At 39.1% G+C, this 19,221-nt stretch overlaps 1 long non-coding RNA gene across 1 annotated transcript in view; it reads left to right on the top strand.

Moving 5' to 3' along the window:
• The window catches only part of LOC309793565, a 31,282-nt gene extending 15,319 nt beyond the window's left edge, over positions 1-15,963 (top strand). Inside the window, exons 2-3 of the long non-coding RNA XR_014291929.1 lie at positions 3,712-3,812; positions 15,794-15,963. This is a non-coding gene — a long non-coding RNA (uncharacterized lncRNA). The remainder of the gene's footprint in view (positions 1-3,711; positions 3,813-15,793) is intronic.
• Positions 15,964-19,221: the final 3,258 nt, after the last annotated feature.

Genomic DNA, 19,221 nt, shown 5'->3' with positions numbered 1-19,221 from the left:
CTGAATAAGTGAGCCATACAACGTGGTGATGAGTTAGAGGGGTAGGAGAAGAGATATAAATGAAGGAATAGTCAGTGAACTCTTCTGAAGATGTTATGATGTAAATTTAGCCTCAAAGGATGGGCAAGGGAGAGACAATAGGCCCAGAGACAAGAAAGTAAATGCCGTGTTTGATTGATGGTGTTTGGTCTATCTCTATGAAAGGGTATAGAAAACCTTTTTAAACATCACAAGACACTATTATTCCACATAGTTTTGGAAGTTTTAGCCACAGCAATCAGAGAAGAATAAGAAATAAAAGGAATCCAAATTGGAAAGAAGTAAAACTGTCACTCTTTGCAGATGACATGATACTATACATAGAGAATCCTAAAGATGCTACCACAAAACTACTAGAGCTAATCAATGCATTTGGTAAAGTAGCAGGATACAAAATTAATGCACAGAAATCTCTTGCATTCCTATACACTATGATGAGAAATCTGAAAGAGAAATTAAGGAAACACTTCCATTTACCATTGCAACAAAAAGAATAAAATACCTAGGAATAAGCCCACCTAAGGAGACAAAAGACCTGTATGCAGGAAACTATAAGACACTGATGAAAGAAATTAAAGATGATACAAACAGATGGAGAGATATACCATGTTCTTGGATTGGAAGAATCAACATTGTGAAAATGACGATACTACCCAAAGCGATCTACAGATTCAGTGCAATCCCTGTCAAACTACCACTGGCATTTTTCACAGAACTAGAACAAAAAATTTTCACAATTTGTATGGAAACACAAAAGACCCCAAATAGCCAAAGCAAACTTGAGAAAGAAAACCAGAGCTGGGGGAATCAGGCTCCCTGACTTCAGACTATACTACAAAGCTACAGTCATCAAGATAGTATGGTACTGGCACAAAAACAGAAATATAGATCAATGGACCAGGGTAGAAAGCCCAGAGATAAACCCACGCACATAAGGTCACCTTATCTTTGATAAAGGAGGCAAGAATATACAATGGAGAAAAGACAGCCTCTTCAAAAAGTGGTGCTGGGAAAACTGGACAGCTACATGTGAAAGAATGAAATTAGAACACTCCCTAACACCATACACAAAAATAAACTCAAAATGGATTAAAGACCTAAATGTAAGCCCAGACACTATAAAACTCTTAGGGCTTCCCTGGTGGTGCAGTGGTTGAGAGTCTGCCTGCCGATGCAGGGGACACAGGTTCGTGCCCCAGTCCGGGAAGATCCCACATGCCGCAGAGCAGCTAGGCCCGTGAGCCATGGCCGCTGAGCCTGCGCGTCCGGAGCCTGTGCTCTGCAACAGGAGAGGTCACAACAGTGAGAGCCCCATGTAAGGCAAAAAAAAAAAAAAAAAGAAAAAAGAAAAAAAATCTCTTAGAGGAAAACATAGGCAGAACACTCTATGACATAAACCACGGCAAGATCCTTTTTGATCCACCTCCTAGAAAATGGAAATAAAAAAAATAAACAAATGGGACCTAATGAAACTTAAAAGCTTTTGCACAGCAAAGTGAACCATAAACAAGACGAAAAGACAGCCCTCAGAATGGGAGAAAATATTTGCAAATGACACAACTGACAGGATTAATCTGCAAAATTTACAAGCAGCTCATGCAGCTCAATATCCAAAAAACAAACAACCCAATCCAAAAATGGGCAGAAGACCTAAGTAGACATTTCTCCAAAGAAGATATATAGGTTGCCAACAAACACATGAAAGGATGCTCAACATCACTAATCATTAGAGAAATGCAAATCAAAACTACAATGAGGTATCACCTCACACCAGTCAGAATGGCCATCATCAAAAAATCTAGAAACAATAAATGCTGGAGAGGGTGTGGAGAAAAGGGAATCCTCTTGCACTGTTGATGGGAATGTAAATTGATACAGTCACTATGGAGAACAGTATGGAGGTTCCTTAAAAAACTAAAAACAGAACTACCATACGACCCAGCAATCCCACTACTGGGCATACACCCTGAGAAAACCATAATTCAAAAAGAGTCATGTACCACAATGTTCACTGCAGCTCTATTTATAATAGCCAGGACATGGAAGCAACCTAAGTGTCCATCAACAGATGAATGGATAAAGAAGATGTGGCACATATATACAATGGAATATTACTCAGCCATAAAAAGAAATGAAATTGAGTTATTTGTAGTGAGGTGGATGGACCTAGAGTCTGTCATACAGAGGTAAGTAAGTCAGAAAGAGAAAAACAAATATGCTAACAAATATGCTAACACATATATATGGAATTTTAAAAAAAAAGGTTCTGAAGAACCTAGAGGCAGGACAGGAATAAAGACACAGACATAGAGAATGGGCTCGAGGACACAGGGAGGGGGAAGGGTAAGCTGGGATGAAGTGAGAGAGTGGCATGGACATATATACACTACCAAATGTAAAATAGATAGCTAGTGGGAAGCAGCCGCATAGCACAGGGAGATCAGCTCGGGGCTTTGTGACCACCTAGAGGAGTGGGATAGGGAGGGTGGGAAGGAGATGCAAGAGGGAGGGGATATGGGGATATATGTATATGTATAGCTGATTCACTTTGTTATACAGCAGAAACTAACTCACCATTGTAAAGCAATTATACTCCAATAAAGATGTTAAAAAAATAAAAATAAAAAATAAACATCACAAGACATCTTTATTATTATTGTTTTGAACACTAAATACTCATTTAGATATCTTCTTTCTGGTGCTGTTTGTTCCTTCCTGCATTTCTGGGCTTCTAGCTCAGATTCTTTGGACTTCTACTTGAAGAATTCTTTATATTATTTCTTTTAGTGTGTACCTGCTGACTGTGAACTCTGTAGGTTCTTATTTTTATGAAGATGTCACTGTTTTACCTTAATTTTTGATGAATATTTTTTGTTAGGATTCTAAGTTTGCTGTAATTCTTTCCACTCTAAAGATGTAATATCATTGTCTTCTGGTTTCCATCATTTATTTTGGAAAAGTTAGCTGTCTGTTTTACTGTAGCTCATTTAAAGATAATGTACCTTTTTTCACTCTGGCTAATTTTAACATTTTTATATTAGCATTTAGTTTTCAGTGGTTTGACTAAGTGTGGTTTTCCTTGTATTAATCCTGCTTCAGATTCATAGAGTTTATTGATTCTGTACCTTAATGTCTTCTGTTAGTTTGGGGAAATTCTTGGCTAATATCTCTTCAAATGTGGCTCTTGCTGCATTCCTTGTCTCTGTTCCTTCTAAGACTCCAGTGATAATCATAATAATATCTTTCATCGTGTCCCATATGTCTCTTACATTCTTTTTTCTATATTCCATACTTTTTTTCTCTGTGCTTCAATCTGGATATTTTGTACTGCTCTATCTTCCCGTTCAGTAATCTCTGCTGCTAGGTCTAATACTGTTAAACCCATCCATTGGATTCTTAATTTAGTTATTATACTTTTTAATTCTAAGATTCACAATTAATTCTTTTTTATTAATACCAGTTCTCTGCTGATATTCTCCATATTTTCATCTAATTCCTTAAACATACTAACTATATTTTTTTTTTTTTTACAACTGTGACTAAATAAATAATACAAGTATGTTTGTCCCCTATAGGTTTACTTCCATGGTCTGTTTTGTCTCTTGATTTTCAGTCATTTGGTCCTGTTTCCTGGCATTATTGATTTTTCTTTTTTTTTTTTTTGAATGCTAGACTTTATAAAATTTTAAGACTCTGGATGATGGTACTCTCCTCCAAAGAATAATTCACCTTCTGGCAGTGAGATACACTTCAGGCATATCACCTTTATCCAGGTAAGACTGGCTTGCCCTAATTCACGGGCATAGCCCTTTCAGGACTTTTACTTTAAAACCTTCTTTGTTTTTCGGAGTCCTTTCTCCTTGACAGACCCTGTAATGGTTAATTTTATGTGGCAATTTGACTGGGCTAAGGGGTGCCCAAATAGCTGATAAAACATTATTTCTGGGGGTGTCTGTAAGGGTGTTTCCTGGAGACATTAGCATTTGAATCAGTAGACTGGGTAATGAAGATTGCCCTCACCAAAATGGGCAGGCATCATCCAATCTGTTGAGGGTCTGAATAGAACAAAAAAGTGGAGGAAGGGTGAATTCTCTCTCTCTTCTTGAGCCAGAAGGTTCATCTTCTCCTGCCCTCTGACATTGGTGCTTCAGGTTCTTGGGCCTTCAGATTCCAAGGCTTATACCAGTGGATCCCCACTCTCAGGCCTTCAGCCTTGGACTGGGAGTTAATCATCGGTCCCTCTGGTTGTCAGGCCTTCAGAGTCGAACTAAATTATACCACCAGCTTTCCTGGACCTCCAGCTTGCAGATGGAAGATCATGGGACTTCTTGGCCTCCATAACTCCTTGAGCCAATTTCTATAATAAATCTTGGGAATTCCCTGGCGGTCCAGTGGTTAGGACTCTGCACTTCCACTGCAGGGGGCACAGGTTTGATCCCTGGTTGGGGAACTAAGATCCCACAAGCTGCACAGCCAAAAAAAAAAAAAAAAACAAAGAATTGCTATAATAAATCTGTTCTTTTATCTATCTATCAACCTACCTACCTACCTATGTATCTATTTATTCATCCATCCTATTGGTTCTGTTTCTCTGGAGAACCCTGACTAATACAACTATGAACTCCAGCTTTGGTCTCCCAGGACAATCTTAAAATAATACTACTACTACTAATACTACCGCCGTTATGGATCATAAAGACATTTAAACATTTTTCACTAATGTTCTGCTTCCCTGTTTTATAGTTGGACTACATCTACATTGTTGGAGCATATAGCCATTATACATCATACCCTCTCTCCTTTAACCCTCACTTAGTCTTAGTTATACCAGAAACTGTGTTTAATGCTCGCCGCCAATCCTTACGTTGATGTCTCCCCAGTCATTTTGTTTGTCTGAAGCTCATTTGCCAGTATATTTCTCAGGAAAGGCTCACGGGAATAATATGTCTTGAGTTCATAGATGTTGAGTTCATAAATATCCAGTAATTTTACTAGAATTTGTCATTCTGTGTTTATGGTATATTCTATCAGTGTGTCATTTCAAATTTTTTTTTCAGAAAGGTTTTCTTAAATATAGTTTTAGTATTAGTTCTGTTCCCTTACTTTTGTTTTCTTCTTTAGGGACTTCTGTCATCTGTATTTTGGATCTTCTTGTCATCTATATTTTGGATCTTCTTGGTTACTCTTCAATATCTCTCACTTTCTTTCAAATCCTTTTTTGTCTCTTCATCTAAAATTTTTAAAAAATATTTTCTTCTATTTCACTGATTTCTCTTCAGGCACTAGTGTTCGATTTATTTGCTCTTATTTCCTTTCTAGAATACTCTTTATTTCTTAAATTATTGTTTCTTTATTTCTTATTATTTCCTGGATCCAATCACTTCTTCTCTGAGTTTCAGATTCTTATTTCTGTTATTTCATATCTTTTATTATTTTCTTAATGTCTTTTAGCTCATTTGGAACTACTAGGTTAACTCTCGTTATCTGTTTTGTGGGTATGTCTTTCTGGAGTGCTTTCATTGTCTGTAGGGATGTTACTCAGCTTTGTCTCCCCTTCTTTTTCTTTATAAAAACTACGCAGCCTTGATATTTTTCTGTTGCTTCTTTAATGTCAAATTAGTTTTCCTGAATTTTTGTTATAAGGTGGTGTTCAAGAAAGCTTTCCTTGGGGACTTCCCTGGTAGCACAGTGGTTAAGAATCCGCCTGCCAATGCAGGGGACTTGGGTTCAACCCCTGGTCAGGGAATTAAGATCCCACATGCTGTGGGGCAACTAAGCCCATGCGCCACAACTACTGAGCCTGCGTGCCACAACTACTGAAGCCTGTGGGCCTAGAGCCCGTGCTCTGCAACAAGAGAAGCCACCACAATGAGAAGCCTGTTCACAGCAACAAAGAGTAGCCCCTGCTCGCCACAACTGGAGAAAGCTCCACGCAGTAACAAAGACCCAGCGCAGCCAAAAATAAATAAAATTTTTTTTTAAATTTACAAGAAACCTTTCCTTACTTCACAGAACTTCCTCTCTTGATTTTGGGGACTGTCAAAAGATAAGGCAACTTGCTTTATAATATTACACCGCTTTGGTCTGGAGCTTTTCTTTCCCTCCTTTCTTGTCCATGTCCCGTTCAACTTTTATTCTACTCCAAGTAGTTTCTCTTTGGTTTGGGGTTCTGTCCTGCAAAGCAGTTGGTTTTCAGAGTTCATAGGAGCTAGGTTACTCCAGCTTCCTCAGACCTCTTTTCCCATGGGCTTTATACTGGTTTTGGTCAAACCTCTCCCAGTTTCAGCTGATGTCCTCAAATTGCCTTGCCCTCTTCTCAGTCGATACCCACTGGCTATTTTGGAGTCCTCCTGTTCTCAGATCTAGGTGCAACTTCCTTATCCTTTCTCTCACACAGACACTGATACCACGCAGGTCTTGGGGCTCTTGATGGTTTGTACCCTCCTACTTGTATGTTGGAGTTCGTGAGTATAGTTTGTTCTTGGTTTTGTTGTCAATGTTGTTCATGGGTTTTCGGTTTTGCTATCCATTTGTTCTGTTTCTATGTAAGGACTCAGAGAGAATGAAAATCTATGCTGATGCTGCCATCTTCCCAGAATCCTCTCCTGAGTTAATTCAATTATAAGTGTATTTTGTAGTACAGTTCCTGTGGGAGACTGCTCATAACTTACGGGTGTTGACATTTTGCTTCTACTTGGGTCTGGGAAGGTTAAGGGCTTTAAATCGTAGCTGTTTATGATACCACGATTAATGACCAAACATAAGGAAGCTAAAAATATGAACATAGTAAATTGCCAACTCACATGAATTAAAAAAATAACAACAAAAAACAACATTTAAATTTAATTACGGCAGAAATATTTCTGAGGATTTGGGGATTGCTTTTAACAACAAATAAAAGAAACCATTTGTGTATATATACTCAGCATTAACACAATGCAGCTTTCTTTTATGGGGTACATATGCATAAATAACTTGCATAAAAGCTCCATAGGAAATAACATATTTGCATATATTGTTGTGAATTTTATTTAAATTTTATTACTCTTGTAGTTAGGAAATTGTAACAACTGGCAAAAAAAAATTGATTTTCAGTAGGCAGGCAGTCAATCGATACTATCATTAGCTCGAAACAGCATCTAGCATGGACCTTTAGAACTAAAAAAAGTCCCAAGTGGTCATCTTGTCCTGACCACAGCCTCAAGAATCTTTCTAACTCAACATGTTTAAGTACAAACAACTTTTTTTACTGAAGTATAGTTGATTTACAATGTTGTGTTATTTTCAGGTGTACAGCAAAGTGATTCAGTTTTATATATATTCTTTTTCCTATTCTTTTCCATTATAGGTTATTACAAGATACTGAATATAGTTCCCTGTGCTATACAAGTAGGCCCTTGTTGTTTATCTATTTTATATATAGTACTATATATCTGTTCATCCCAAACACCTAATTTATCCCTTTCCCCCTCCACCTTACCCCTTTGGTAACCATAAGTTTGTTTTCTATATCTAGTACAGACAATTTTTAACTATTAACAATATCTGTAAGAAATAGGTTTTTGGTTTTGCTATCTAGTTTTTCTACCAGATGAACTAAGGTGTTCTGACAACAAGCATAATCAACAGAAACAATACTTAAGCATGACTTCAAAACATTATGATAGAGCTGCAGTAGCTAGGAAACAGCTGCATGGATAGTGCAGTGAAAAGGAACAGTTGAGTAGCCAGGGGTAACTCTAGGGCCATGGTATGATGCTATGCGAGTGGCACTGCACATGGTTGCCATAGCTACAGAGCTGCACAAGCTATAGACACGCAGACCCCGTGTACCCACCCACTCTGCTGCCACTGCTTTCCACACCTGCCCCTCTGAGTTTTCTGCAGCTCCAGCGTAAGGAGAAAAAGGCCATATGGCTTAAATCAAAATATTTTTTTCACTTCTAAAAATCAGAATACCAGAGATACAGAGCAGAAGGCAAGGAAGCATTGGAAAACACTTCTTTCCCAAGGGTCAGGAGGTTTCAGAACATCCATTCCAGGAGGAAAGGCTGGTGACCTTTAGTCACCCACCTCCATGTCTACTTTCGTGTTCCTTTTTACCCTCTATTCTTCTCCTGGCAACACAGATCCTGTCTCTGCCTTCCCCACCCCCAACTCCCTGTCTTGACAGCAGCACCAGGGAGAGTTATAATATTATTCGAAGGAATATATGTGGGTTAAAGTGCTAGAGTAGGGATTAGATATTTTGGTAGTCTGTTTTCTTCCACTGGGATTAAAGAAATTATTTTGGATGCCACTGACAGCTTTAAAGCAAAACCAGGATAAGCTAAAGAAAAAAAAAATGGTTGTTGGGGGTAGAGATTGGGGAGAAAAAACAAAGAACAGAAAAGAGAAGCATCTTGGGTGTAATTAGGGAGGTCCCTAGGTATCACCCTGAATTTGGGGGTGGAGAGGTGGGCAATGAGAAACACATGTTGGGGAGGGTGCCCAGGGGGGCATTTAATTTGCCCTGGTGTACTCTTCCTGGTGAAATGACTTGTACTTGGTCAACTGGGGGACTTACTTCTTCACATTCATGAATATCATAATGCAAATCAAATGGTTGAGGTACTTTCTGAACCTAGGGATTTCAGATGAAGTCTCCAGACCCTTTATGCACACATTCTTTCTCTGCTCATCCCATATAAGCCAGTCCTGTCCTAAATATATTAAAATGGTGTGGCAGAGAGGAAACATGGCTTTGCTGTTTGCATTAGTTTCCTAGTTAGTTGCCATAACAAAAAAAAAAAAACAAAAAAAAAACACAAACTGGGTAACTTAGAACAACAGAAATTTATTCTCTCACAGTTCTGGAGGTTGGAAGTCCAAAATCCTACTTCCTCTGAAACCTGTTGGTGAATCCTTCCTTGCCTGGTCTTAGCTTCTGCTGGTTTGCCTGCAATCCTTGGTATTCCTTGGCTCGCAGATATATCACTCCAATCCAGAATTATCGCATGGAGGTCTCCCTGGGTCTCTTCACATGGTGTTGTTTTTTAGAAGGACACACAGCAAACTGGATTAGAGGCCCACTCTACTTCAGTATGACCTCACCCCTGACCTCTTACACAATCTGAGCTTAGTTATTCTTTTAAGAAAAATGTAGTTTATTATATTTTAAGCAGCATTTCTATGTTCAGGGACTTGGGAATGGGGCTATTTTATTTTGTTTTATTTTTGTGGCCATACCTCGCAGCTGGCACGATCTTAGTTCCCTGACAAGGGATTGAACCCATGCCCCCTGCAGTGGAAGCACAGAGCCCTAACCACTGGACTGCCAGGGAAGTCCCTGGGACTCTTTTAAATTACCTCCATTCTCCATATTGAGCAGAATTTCCTATACCTTTTAAGATGAATAGCCTTTAAATGAATGAGTTCAATAAGATGATAGCTAGTAGGTTATGAAGAGTCAAGAAAGATTTTTTTAAAGAGGAGAGATATGAGCATATATACATCTGCACAAGGAAAGAGACCACGGACAAGGGAGAAATGGAAGATACGGGAATGAGAGGGAATAATCGTGTAGGAACAAGGCTAGAATCAAGAATGGAAGATCTTAGGATGTGGACCACAGGCAGAGGGATTAGCTTTGAACAAGAGTAGCTTCACCTCTTCCTTAGGAACAGGAAAGCAGGAAAGAAAGGGTGCAGGTTTATTTACGTTCTTGGAGAGAGTCTGGAAATTGGGGCCAGAAACCTCTCCTTTCTCTGAGGTTGGATGTAAGGTGAGCAATGGAGATGGAAGCCTGGGGAGCATTGAAGCTTCGCAGTATCAGCTGTGAGGAATGGGAGAGTGAGTCAAATATGTATATACAATGGAATTCTAAATAGACAAACTGAGGTTGGAAACCATGCATTTATAATGCCACCAATACAGTGGCCAGGTAACGTATTTAGGGCTGGTTAAACCCTAAACTGCCCATGTATAGGAGTAGAGAAGTACACAGTTGGGTTGGTAGAGGGTTAGAGTTTGCAAGGCAGTTACAAATAAAGAAAAATCAGGGAAAGATACAGAGGATGGGAAGCAAGTGGATGAAGTGATGGAATACAGAAGTTGAGCTGACCATGAACTAAACCCATCCTCAAATTATAACACGAAAATGGAACATACTGGACCATGGTTAGTGACAATGCCCCAGTGGCACAGTCAGACCTCTAGAAATGGAAGCATCACTCAGGATGCAGTGTTGCTGCTGTGAACACATTTTCTTCCTATCCCTTAGGTAACAATTGCCCTGTCATTGTGGTGACAGGTACGTTCTGTTTTTGCTTTTGCTAATCTTGATACAGAGATTCACTGTCTCCAGAAGTCTTTAAGCTCCCCAAGAGTGAGCATGAGGTTGGTGTGGCCCTCATCACCCCTATTGGGCAGAGCCCTTGTACCAGGCCATTATATAGGCCTTTGACCTTTGGATCAGGTATACAACCTTGATCCAATCAGCTGAGGCCAGGGTGATGCCGTCACATGGCAGGCCTGTACTTGATGCATAAGGGACCTCTCAGAAAGGTCAAAGACTTTCCACAATACTTTCCAGAAGGAATAAAACTGCAGGCAGAACTGTTCTCATAAACATTGGAATAGCATTTCTCCTCCTGGACTTCATGACAGATCTCCATCCACTTCTTCTCTCCAATTTGGGGAGCTGGACACAGTTCAAAAAATACCCTATATAGAGCACCTCATTTTGTAAGTTGCATATGTTGTATCTGCTTGGAATTTACTCCACCCACACCCCCTATTCACATACACACATAAATTAGCTCATATATATATATATATATATATATATATATATATATATATATATATATATAAAACACCCCTGGCTCCCATTTTTGAGAAGGAAATAAATTATTTTCTACACATAGTTTTCTTCCTGGCATGCTGACGCTAACAGTAGTAACGTAGAATCTTCCAAAGTGTGATAAAACGAATGGTTTCAGTTTCAAGGTGAGATTTTTTTTTACCACTTAATATAAAACATTTTGGCAATGTCTCTCAATTTATACTATCTAGAGCAGGGTTCTGCAAACTCTTTCTGTAAGGGACCAAATAGTAACTATTTTAGGTTTTATATCACAAACACTATCCATCACAACCACTCAACTCTCTCATTGTAGGACTAAAGCAGCTGTAGACAATATGTAAATCAATGAGTATGGCTGTGTTCCAGTAAAACTTTATTTACAAAAGCAGACAGCAGGCTGGACTTGGCCCAAAGCTGTAGTTTACCAATTCCCAATCTAGAGGATAATTATTTATGGTTTCTTCTGTTTGGCTGGGTAAGAGCTGAACCTCCCAATAGTAGTGGTTTTTCTAACACATGGCCTGGAGGTTCACTGTTCTATTGACTTTCCTTACGTTGATTAAGTTATTCAATAATAAATAACTGAAGGTCACCACATCACACAACTCTGGAGTCATGCAGTGCCTAGCCTGTGTGGCCAAATGCAGCAGCACTGAATGTATTTACAGTGATTTTTCTGCTGTTCCAATCTGAGACCAGATTAAGGCAAAGGAATAGGTAGTGTGTTCATTCATTTATCCATCCCACGTATTAGTTCAGACACTGTGACAACTGCCAGTAAATATATCAAACAAGGTCCTTGTCCTCAAGGAGCTTGTGGTTTAGTAAGGTGTTTGCTAGGACTGCCGTAACAAAGTACCACAAACTAAGTGGCTTTAAAAAAACAGAAATTTAATGTCTCAGAGTTCTGGAGGCTACAAGTCTGAAATCGAGGTGTTAGCTGAGCCACGCTCCCTCCGAAACCTGTAGGGGACGGTCCTTCCTAGCCTCTTCTTAGCTCCTGGTGGTTTTCCTTCAATCCTTATAACTACAGCTCTTCAATTTCTGCCTCTGTCATCACATGGCATTCTCCCCTCGTGTGTCTGTGTCTCTGTCTCCTTCCTCTTCCATTAAGGACCCCTGTCATAATAGATTCAGAGCCCACCCTACTCCAGTATGACCTCATCTTCTTTGAACTAATTATATCTGCAACAACCCTATTTCCAAATAAGGTCATATTCTGAGGTACTGGGAGTTAGGACTTCAAAATATCTTTTTAAGGGGGACACAATTCAGTCCATAACACAAGGTAAGAATAAATGCGAAATAAATGTGAAAACTTAACAGTTGCTATGATGGAAGTCTGTGTCAAGTACATGGTGAGGCCAGGGAGAGAGGGCATGAGTTTTACCTGGGAGAGTCAGAAAAGGTTGTATGGATGAGGTGAAGCTTGAGCAGATTTTGGAAAATGATGTTGAACGTTTGCTAGGAGCAAACGGGGTGTGAGTTGGGCCTGGGGAATGGAAGAGCATCCCCTGTCGGAGCAGCAACAGAGGCAGTAGGGGGTGTGACATAACCAATTTCACAGTGTCCCACTACAACTCGAAAGGGGCTTAGGCTTCCTGTTTTCCAGAGAAATAAAAATGAAGTCTAAACACCTTGACTAGTGATGCCCCTGTGACAGTTATTCAAGATCACTGGCAGCTTCAAAATTTCAATATACACTTTGTTGTACAACAGAAACTAACACAACATTGTAAAGCAATTATACTACAATAAAGATATATAAAAAAAAATTTCAGTGTAGGAGGGGCACAGGGAGATAATCTAATTGGAAGGTGGGTGACTTATCAAAGCTACATTTGCATGATAAACACATTATTTTTATTTAGTTTTACTTAGTTTGCCTGTTATAGACTAATAAAGATAGCAGTGTTGTCTAAAGATGCCTTCACTGGCACTTCACATAAAATGGAGAAAATGTCAATTGCATATTTCAAAGGGTAAACACACCCAGGGGTGGCTTGAAGGGGCAGTGATGGAGACTATGAAAAGGGGCAAACCCTCCTCCTGGCCTGTCACCCATTCACGTCCCTAGTGATTGAGTGTTGTTTCTGTTCCAGACACTGTGCTAAGTGATTACATGCATTATATCTCATTATCTCCAATTTATAGATGCAGGCAGTGAGATTTAGAGAGGTTAAATACATTGCCCTACTCAAACAGCTAGTGATTTCATTTTAATGATAATCTTAAAAACTATAATAAATGCATGAACTAGAATTCTGCACTGTCCAACACAGTAGCCACTAGCCACATATGGCTTTTTAAGTGGAAATTAATTAAAAATTCTGTTCCTGGGTTACACTAGTCCCCTTTAAGTGCTCAATAGCCACATGTGGCCAGGGGCTACCATATTGGACAGTGCAGATATAGAACATTTTCACTAAGAATAAGGTAAATACTTTATCACTGAGTACAGCCTCATGATTTCGCTCGTGTTTGCTTTGTGTTTGTGATCATATTGACACGATGTAGCATTCTCCAATTGTCCCAGGCAAATAAGAAAAGAATAGAGCTGGCCTTAGTATGTGAATGATGCACTACCACTATATTAATGAAGGTAACCTAATAGTTCAAATAAAGAAAAATTGAGAGAGATCATTTTATAAATGCACCAACATCAAAAGAGCCTGCCCTGTGGCAATCAGTACCATGTTTACTTTGTAATCAGTTACGTAGTTGCAGCAAAATAACATTATTCATCTCATTAAATTAGTATTGTCAATTTAAATATCATTGGCTCCATAGTTTTATTTAAATTTAGTCTGGAAAAAAAAGCCTTTGGTTTATAAGAACTATAACTATTAGGAGTTTGCAGCTAGTTTTATTTGTGTACATTTTAAGATAACATTATACTAAGGATAATTTAAGTAGATGTAAGGATCCCTGGAGAATTTTCATTCCTCTTAGAAGAGTTCATTATATTACCCAAGATTGAGAAACACTATGAAAGCCTTTAGGGTGAAGGAGCCTGAACACTTTACCTGTAACACACAGTCCCAGGCCCATGAAGCTGTGTGATTGTCAGTATCCTATCAAATCCAGATGAACTACAGCCCTCTTGGCACCAGTATGCCATAATTCTACCCAGGGATATATTAGGATATAACTGCAGCAGCTGGCAAAACTTCACACTGATGAAGCATTTTACTCCACAATTTTCTAATCACTCCCCTGTTTTAGAATCCCGTTAGTAAAACTTGATTTACACTCTTCATAAATACCAAAATTTCCACCACCACCACCCCTTCCTAGCTCTTAATACGCAGAAGATGTTTGTAGTGAGGAAGACCACAAAGCAAGACTTCCACTTCTCATTTTCTGGCTCATGAATATTTTTTTCCCTGTCTTAATCAGACCAACTATTCTCAAGCATCTCACTGATGGGATATAGGACTCAAGAGCATCATTTTCATATTACCACTTCCCAATGTTTTACTGAAAGATTTCGTGTCTTCTCACTTAATCCTTGGCCTCCAGCTTTCCTCTTGAAATCTGCAGATGAATTTCACACTCTCTGAGGCAAACACTGCTTTTCTCGCCATAAATGAGAAACAGGCGTTATCTAGGCCGAGCTATCTCACTGGGTGCACCCCAGGGCTACAGTCAGCTCAAGCTGGTCTTTTCACTGTGATTGCAATAGTCAGAGAAGCCCATTCAGGCAACTTCTACATCACTGGGGAAGTAAACTATTATTTTTAGTAGTATTGTATATTACATTGAGACCCCTAATTTATGTTGTTGCACTGTATATGTATCCCCAGAACCTTGACTGAATTTCTTACCTCTCATTTCTGAAAAATGCTTGGTAAATATTCCCACTATTTTCTGCAAAGTGAGAAAAGAAGACACAGCTTCTTATGTAAGTGGCAAATAAGCTCCCCAAACCTATGAACCAGAAGGATACTTCAAAGTGCTGCTTACCACCTTTGAATATACCCCAAGACATGCAAACTAACACTGAGAAGAGTTTTAAAAATCTACTTCCCTCCCCTTGGGCAGGTGTTTCTGGTTGTTAAGTAAGTAAAGCCATCTTTTACTCAGCTTTTTGCAAGTGTAGTTAATTATAATTGTTGATGTTCAATTATGCTAAGCTAATGATAGTAGTCACCATTTATTTGGCTCTTACACTATACCAGATACTCTGCCAAGCTATTTACATATATTATCTTATTTATTCCTTACTTAGTGAAGGTAGGTAGTATTACCTCCATTTTATAGATTTTAAAAACCAAACAAGAAACGGGGAAGCTAGATATTAGTCTGAAGTCACATAGGTACTAAATGTTGGCATCAAGATTTGAATTCAGAACTTCCTGAAATCCCAATCCCACACTTTTTTTTTTTTTTTTTGGTCTTAAAACAATACACATTTATTAGCTTTACAGAACTGTAGGTTAGAAGTCTGGCATGGAGTGGCTGGGTTTTCTGGTCAGAGTCTCACAAGGTTACAATCAAAGTGTTGGCAGTTGCTTTCTCATCTGGAACTTGGGGTCCTCTCTGACGCTTCAGAGATGTTGCCAAGCCCACACTCTTAGCCTCACAAACAATAATACAATATAATAAGGCTTTATGTAATAATGAGCCATATTTGAGTTAATTTGTTGTTACTCCTCAACCGAAGCATTCTGATTTCCAATATTTACTTCCCATTTTCAGGAAAATGTCAAAATAAGTTTCACTACGGTCAGTTGCAGATCATTCTTAAGGGTATCTCAGGGTACTGGCAACTCAAATACCCTTCACAAAGTACCTTTTTTTTTTCCTGCTCAGTTCACGAGGTTTGGCCCCAAATCCCCAAAGCACTTTCACCTGTAGTCAGAAAGCCCTTTTATGAAGAGCATTGATTCCCCTTTTCATCCTAAGGTGAGCTCTCAACGGTGCTCTGCGATCAGGACTTCACTTCTCCAAGTGCGGGTCGCCTTCGCGGGAGAGCTCAGCTACCAACAGCTGGGCATCCATGGGACAGGAGCAGAGTGATGAATTGCCCACTTGAAGATTCAAGGGGAATTTTGAGGGCCTGGAGTTTTTCCAGCTTCTTGGTAAGCAACCTAATTTCAGTTAATAAAAAATTACTGATCTTTAGAAAAACACAAACAAAGTTTAAATTCAGGTTACTTTTCGAAGATCTTAGTATTTATTTTGAGTATTATTAGGTAAGCTTTGATAATTAACTCTATAAGCCCTAAACTAGCCTGTTTGTTGTAAAATCAGCTAAACCCTCCCCCCATCCTGCCCCCAACTTCAGGCTCAGGGGCAGACTCAGAAAGCCTACCTACTCCTTATTATTTCTTGCCCCTTATCAGTTTATTTAGGGGAAAATGTATCCCAAAGAGAAGAGTAACAGTCTGGCAGGTACTGACTAGATAGTTATCTCATATGCTATAAAACCTCTTCCATAAAATTTATCTGTTGTGGAATTTGTGATGTTTGTTATGAACTTGTCCAAAGTTTGTATTTGCACCCTGAATTGAAAGGATTTGCTAGGCAAATAAACGTCTACATAATTGTAACTTGTAAAGAAAAGATCTTAAGCTGAAGGGAAAAAAACATGTCTTTTGCTATGAACTGAATTGCGTTTCCCCAAAATTTGTATGTTGAAGCTCTAACGCCCAGTGTGATGGTATTTGGAAGTAGGGCCTTTAAGAGATAATTAGGTTTAGGTGAGGTCATGAGGGTGGGATCCGTGAAGGGATTAGTGGGCACCAGAGAACTTGCGTGCTTTCACTCTGCCTTGAGCACCCAGCTAGACAGGGTCGTCTGCAAACCAGGAAGAGAACCTGACCATGTTGGCTCCCTGATTTCGGATTTCCAGCCTCCAGAACCGTGAGAAAATTAATTTCTGTTGGTTAAGCCGCCCAGTTTATGGTGTTTTGTTTTGGTAGCCTGAGCTGATAAATAATCCTTCATTACTTTAGAAGCACCTATTTGCATGCAAAGATAATAATTTTACAGTTATCGTTTGTGTGTGCGTTCATTAGAGGAGAGATAGGACCTCTCCATGGCAACGCTTTTATGATACTCTTTAACTTGGAAGTGATAAAAGTGCCCTTTAAAAAATAGTATAGGGCAGCTTTTTCAATAGTTTGGACAGAGTTGTAGCCAGCTAGTCAGAATTTGTGAAGTTTTATTCTTTTGCCCCCAAACTCTAAAGAAGTTATTATGTATCATAACACATGTTATAGCCTGTAAGACACATGGGCATGTTTCTCACAGCAGAATTGTGTGTGTTATTGCAAGAACATTAAAATGGAATGGATTTATGTGGATAATCATTGAAGTTGGGTATCGAGTGCGTGGGTTTAATTGTATTAGTCTCTCTACCTTTGTGGGTGTTTTAAAATATTGATGATACAGAGTTTTAAATGAATATACACATATGAGCTAATGGGTGGACAGATTCACTTTGCAATATGTGTGGTTGCTTAGTTGTGTGTTGGTCCATAACCATTTTAAAAAATGGAAAAAAACAACCTCCTGGTTTCTTCTTAAAAGGTGCAAACTGTGCCAGCTGATTTGAATGAGAGGGAATGTTTTTCCACTTTATTTTCACAGCTGTCTTATCAGTTTCCTAAACTCAATTAGGGTGGAGCACAGGAATTTCACTATGGGGGGACTAAGGGCTTTGTTGTTGGGGTTTGAAGATAATGTTATCTTCCCAGGCTAACCTCTCGGAGTGAAGACATTTCCCCAGAGGGGAAAAAAGTAGGGCCTTAAAGATGTCTTCATAGAGTTTGCAGAGTGGTTGAAGCTTAACAGTCTATGGAGAACTCTGTCAGCCTCGTGGGAAAATGATTTGGTATTCAATTGTTTTCACTTGGGCACTTTCCCAGACTAGATAAAGCCTCTCCATTCCATCCTACCCCTCCTCCACCCTAAAATTCCCTGAACCCTAGGTGTGGCAGGCTTGCTTTTGTTCAGGATGAAGTAGGGCAAGAGCTATCAGGTAAATAAGGAAAGTACCCTTTCAGTTTCTTGCCTGCTGACGGCATGCCTGTGTTCCCTTGGCTATAGTGTGGAAATGAGAATTTCCACAGTTTTAAAGGGAGTGTCTGTTACTGTTCATTATGAGCTGAATCATTATTTAGGTTCTTGACCTCTTTACACGATCTGGATTTTCATGCCTGTGAGATATGAATTGAGCCGAGGACTTTATGAGAAGCAGAAGGATTTTTTTTTTTTTTTGCAGAGTTTTCATTTTACTCATAACCTAGTTTTAGACTGGAGATGTGGGTGGTGAGTATCCAGGCCCTTCATGAGGCATTACACAATCTATTCGAGTTATACAGAGTGGATAGAAAAGTGCCTATAACCCACTTATTTAAGTGTTTCATAATATAGACTCGAAAACCTCAGAAAATTCTTCAGGGCGTGGAATTCTTGACACTGTTTCTTGATGGAAGAGAAGAATTCTCAAATACTCGCTGCTCCTATAGTTCACAGGGTAGAAGGGGAAAGGAGGGTAAGTGTGGCAGACGAAGGGCATGAGGAATGCTTTGCCCTTGGGACTCGTCAAACACTGGTTCAAAGGTTTGAACCCCACACCTAGAAAAGATTCTCATATTTGGGGGATTGCAGTTAGTATATCATAACAGATTTTCATCGGAAACTTTCACGGAGTGATAGAAATAATTAATGCAATCTGAAACTTAATTTGGAAGTGCCTTATCCCCCCCTTAAAAAAAAAAAAAACACCAAATTTTCATTAAGATGAAAGCATACATTAAGATCTTTTCTTTTCCTTTGTCTCTCCAGAATTTTTAAGGGAAAGTTATTTCCTGTGCTTTCATCATCATGAATCACATTTTGAGAGCTCATAAGTTATGTAGCAATGTCATTAGGCAATTGGGGAAATTATGTAGCAATTTATGAGTCATAATGGTCCTAGATTTCAAGGATCTTATCTTTCGCTAATTTATTAAATATTTGAGTCCCTGCTATGTGCTAGGCACCATTCTAGGTGCTGGGCACACGGCAAAACACAAGAAAGACAAGGTTCTAGTCCTCACAGAGCTTACATTCTAATGTGGATACACTCACACAAAGCAATGGAACACTAGGTAGTAATAAGTGGTAATATCAAATAAAACAGGACAGGGTGATAGAGAGTAGAAGAGTGAATGTTTTAAATTGGGTGATGCAGGAAGGCATCTGAGAAGGTGACATTTGAATTGAGACCCAAATATTGGGAAGAAGCCAGCAATGAAGATCAAAGGAGTTGATAATCTAGGGAGGAGGGTAAATAATGCAGAAGCTCCAAACCTTAACCTGCACGAGGACCAGAAAGATAGCAA

This window comes from Mesoplodon mirus (assembly GCF_964341445.2).
Source record: "Mesoplodon mirus genome assembly, chromosome: 18".
Taxonomy (NCBI): Eukaryota; Metazoa; Chordata; class Mammalia; order Artiodactyla; family Ziphiidae; genus Mesoplodon; species Mesoplodon mirus.
Note: the sequence above shows the minus strand (reverse complement) of the source record. Positions and strands in the feature narration are given on the sequence as shown.